Genomic DNA, 4916 nt, shown 5'->3' with positions numbered 1-4916 from the left:
TCTCATGGATACTAGTTGGGTTCATTAACTGCTGAGCCAGGACTGGAACTCCAAACTCATTTAATCTTAACAAAGACCCTATCTCCAAACACCATCACGTTCCAAGGCCCTGGGGATTTAGGACTTCAGCACGTGAACTGCAGGGGACACAATTCAGCCACACTGACGGGAGAGGAGCATTGCTGAGACCATGACCACAGGCTGCTGACAGCCCCGAGAAGCAGAAAGCAAAGAGAAATACACCTGAAACAGGAAAGGGCACCCCTTCCTCCTGCAGAGTCCCTGCAGTACCCTCTACCGACAAAGCTTCGGACTGCGCTCACTGCCGAGGGGAACGCCTACCGGGTCCAGCTCCATCACTGTAGAGCAGATGAGGAGGTTAAAGTTAGAGCAGAGAGGCAGTAACTTGATAACTACAACACTAGATCTTCGTTCTGTGAGATTTCCGATGTTTTCTTCCTAAACTGCCAGGACTGACCAGCTTGCAGCCAAGAGCACTCACACACCTGTTCTGCTCGGCTTCTCACTTTTTCTTTTGACAGGAGTGGTACGTGACTGTGCCTTTGAGTCATCATTTGGGAAACACCAACCAAATTTTCCCCAGTATACGACAATTTTGATAAGTATAAACTACACGGATCTGAATTCATACTGTGGCATGGTTTCGGACTACGGAAACGAAGCCAGAGACCCTGCAATCTGCTTGCTTCACCCCTGTTCCGGGGCTGGTTCTCTTGCTGGCCCCTCTTCCCGGAACAGTCTTGCCCCAGCTCTTACACAGGCCTCCATCCCACCGTTTACCCTCCGTCCAACCGCCACTCAGGACGGCTTCCCCGGCACTGTATCAAAAAGAGCTTCCTTCCCCAGAACTCTCTTTCCCTTTACCAAGCTTTATTTTTTCTTTACGACACTCACCCCATGTCAAATTACATTATTTTAAATAGTACATTTATGTACTTACTGATGCGTTTATTCACTTATTTTGTTGTTATTAAAAGTGCAAGCTCTAGGAGTTCCCGTCGTGGCGCAGTGGTTAACGAATCCGACTAGGAACCATGAGGTTGCGTGTTCGGTCCCTGCCCTTGCTCAGTGGGTTAACGATCCGGCGTTGCCGTAAGCTGTGGTGTAGGTTGCAGATGCGGCTCGGATCCCGAGTTGCTATGGCTCTGGCTCTGGCATGGGCCGGTGGCTCCGATTGGACCCCTAGCCTGGGAACCTCCATATGCCGTGGGAGCGGCCCAAGAAACAGCAAAAAGACAAAAAAAAAAAAAGTGCAAGCTCTAGGAAGACAGGGATATATTTCATTCACCAAGGTATCCTCAGAATATAGAACAGTGCATAGCATACACAGGTATTTGATAAATATATTGATTATACGAATGACTCTAGTTGGAAAAGAGGCGGTTCTTCTGGAACCTAGGTGCAGACAGACAGAACTTTAGCCTCTAATTTAATTAGCATAACAATTACCTGCATTTGCATTGTTCTCGCAACTTGATGAAAATGACTTTCATTAACATTTGCGTGGTTTAATTAACATACACTAAAATTCACCTTTGTGTATGTGCACTTTTCTGAGTTTTGACAGATATATATATATATATATATATATATATACAATTGTGTAAAATCACTGCAATCGAGATCTAGAATAGTTTCAGCATCCCTCCAAACTCCCTCATGCCTTTTTATTTTATTTATTTATTTTTGTCTATTGTCTTCTTAGGGCCGCACCCTCGGCATATGGAAGTTCTCAGGGCTAAGGGTCTAATTGGAGCTGTTGCTGCCGGCCTGTTCCAGAGCCACAGCAACGCCAGATCCAAGCCGTGTCTGTGATCTATTCAACAGCTCATGGCAATGCTAGATCCTTAACCCACTGAGCGAGGCCAGGGATCGAACCTGCAACTGAAAGGATGAAAATACAACCTGACCCTCCCAGAACCCAGGAAGTTAATAAGAAGCTCTAAATGCCAGACCCTGTTCCCTATAAGTAAAAGATCATACTTTTTGCTGTTTTAGGGCTTGCTTTCTGTTCTGTACAAAACTATGTGGAAAGGGAAAAACAGGCCCCTGAGAATGTGCCTCTATGCATAAAACTTACTAACTGCTTGTTTGGCTTCTGTAAGGCTGCTTGCATAAGATAAAAAGAGGAGAAGTTAATCGCCTAACCGACCCCAGTAAGATCGGATGTGCCACAAATTGTTGAAAATCCTGATAAATATATCTTGGTGACAATATGTCTCCCCCTCCCAAAGGGAGGTACAAACAGGTAACTCCAGAACAAGTTTGAACTAATTGGTCCACAAAGCGCGGGCTCTCAACATTTTGAATTGACTGGTTTGTGATATTTTAAAATGATTAGTTTGTAAAAGCGCAGGCTTTGTTGTGAACCCCATAAAAACGGTCCTGACTCCACACTCAGGGCCGCAGTCCTCTACCCCGGCGTGGCGTACGACTGTGGGCCCCAGCGCGCTTGGAATAAAAATCCTCTTGCTGTTTGCATCAAGACCGCTTCTCGTGAGTGATTTGGGGTGTCGCCTCTTCCAAGAGGGGGATTTTCTTTCTACTGGCCTTTCACAACCTCATGGTTCCTAGTTGGATTCATTTCCGCTGCACCACGACAAGAACTCCCCTCATGCCTTTTCATAGTCAACCTCTCCCAGTCTCCAGTTTCTAGCAACCACTGATCTGTTTTCTGGCCCCACTGTGCTACATTTACCAGACTATCACATAAATGGAATCTTACAATACACTGCTTGTGGAGTCTGGCTTCTTTCACTTGCCACAATGCAGGTGAGAGCCACGCACATGGCTGCCTGGAGCAGTAACTTTTGCCTTTTTGTTACTCAGTCGTGTTCCATCTTGCATGTGCACCATAGTTTGTCTACCCTTCACCAGGGGAAGGACCCTTGGTTTTTTCCCAGTTGGGGTGATTATAAACTGAGCTATTGCAAACATTCATGGGTGGGCTTTGGCGTGGGCCCGTCCCCCTTTCTCTCGGGTAGATAACTGGGCAGAGGATTGCTGGGGCAGGAGTAAAGGCAGAGTTAACCGTAAGAAACCACCGAGCTGCTGCCCAGAGTGACAACGCCGTTTGCTTCGCCACCAACAGCCTCATCACCACATGATGTATGTGGCACGGCTCTGCAACTAAATCAGAAATCTCACCTTCTTTCTCGAATTTGCTTGGATTATCCCTATTTCCAGGCTTTATACTTGCTGTCCCTTCTTCCTGGAGCATGTCCACACCTCCTACTGTAACTTCACTCACATCTGGCTTTAGAGGAAGGCTAACCTGCATATACAATGAAGACCAGCCAGAAACAAAGGAAGACGCTCGGAAACTGAGCATGGGAATGGGGGACAATTATGAAACCCTAATACCTTTTTCTAACATTCTTCTGCTTATACTGAGATCTTAACAGTTTTCAATTAGCAATTAATTCATTTGTGCTAAAAACTCTTATCTGTAATATGTTTCCGAATGAATTTTTAGAAATATTCGGCCTACGCCCGGGCCTTGCTGAAGGATCCGGCATTGTCGTGAGCTGTGGTGTAGGTCACAGATGTGGCTCGGATCTGATGTTGCTGTGGTTGTGGTGTAGACCAGCAGCTGTAGCTCCAATTGGACCCCTGGCCTGGGAACTTCCATATGCCATGGGTGTAGCTTTTTAAGCAAAAAAAAAAAAAAAAGAAGTATTCATTGATTATATTACGTAATGTCAGAGACACATAAACTCATTCCTAATGCTAAAATGTTAAATTTGTCCTTATCTCTCAAGGAAATCATGTAAACTAAAGACAATTAAGTGTTTATGAGGCATTCCTGAAACAAAACATCACCTTGGATCCCAGTAATTCTCACTGATAGTGTGCTAGCATTTCTACTGCCTAAGCAATAAAGTAGGACTCATGATAATCTACTTTTGGTACAGTGCTCAGTGCTACTTAAAAAAAAAAACTTTAATTTTAATTTTTAACTTAATTTTTAAAATTTTTGTATACAAAAGATTGGAAGATTACTGTCCATTTATAGTTGTAGAGCTAATATTTTTTAACAAATAACAATCACTTTAATTTTTAAAAGAAGATTCTTAGACTTTTAAACTGGTAAGTAAACAAATAGAAATCTAATCAGCATTTGTGTAATTACTTTCCATTTCTATATGTTGAACTTGTACTATATTAGTGGGTAGGATATTTCTTTTAAAGTTCATCCATAATTTTAACACTTTGTCTATTTTCTGTTCCACATTCTCTCATCCCAGGTAAGTCAAACCATTTAAGAAACTCAGGCCCTGGAGTTCACTTGTGGCTCAGAGGGTTAAAGATCCATCATTGTCACTGCTGTGTCACGTGGTTCAATGCCTGGCCTTAGAACTTCCACATGCCGAGAGCGTGGCCAAAATTTTAAAAAAAAGAAACTCAAGCCCAGGAACTGAATGCTTTTTGTTTTGGGTGCTTTTCGTTTTGTTTTGTTTTTTTGTCTTTTTAGGGCTGAACCCTCGGCATATGTAAGTTCCCAGGCTAGAGGTCAAATCAGCTGTAGCCGCTGGCCTACACCACAGCCATAGCAATGCCAGATCTGAGCCGCATCTGCAGCCTACACCACACTTCACAGTAATGCCAGATCCTCAACCCACTGAGCGAGCCCGGGGATCAAATCTGAGTCCTCATGGATTCTAGTTAGATTCATTTCCACTGAGCCAAGAAGGGAACTCCCAGAAACTGAATGTTAAAATCATTCTCCTAAAAAAAAACCCCTTAAAATTAGCTGTCTCTAAGTGAATAGATCCTCTTAGATGGTTTCTAGAAAAAGAGTTTGGAGCAGAGAAAGGAAGCTTAAAATATCTACAGACATTCACAATATTTAATAAGCACAATATTCTGTGCTGTAAAAAGCATTATGTACATGA

The sequence above is a fragment of the Phacochoerus africanus genome, chromosome 10, assembly GCF_016906955.1.
Source record: "Phacochoerus africanus isolate WHEZ1 chromosome 10, ROS_Pafr_v1, whole genome shotgun sequence".
Taxonomy (NCBI): domain Eukaryota; kingdom Metazoa; phylum Chordata; class Mammalia; order Artiodactyla; family Suidae; genus Phacochoerus; species Phacochoerus africanus.
This window is presented reverse-complemented; position numbering follows the sequence as displayed.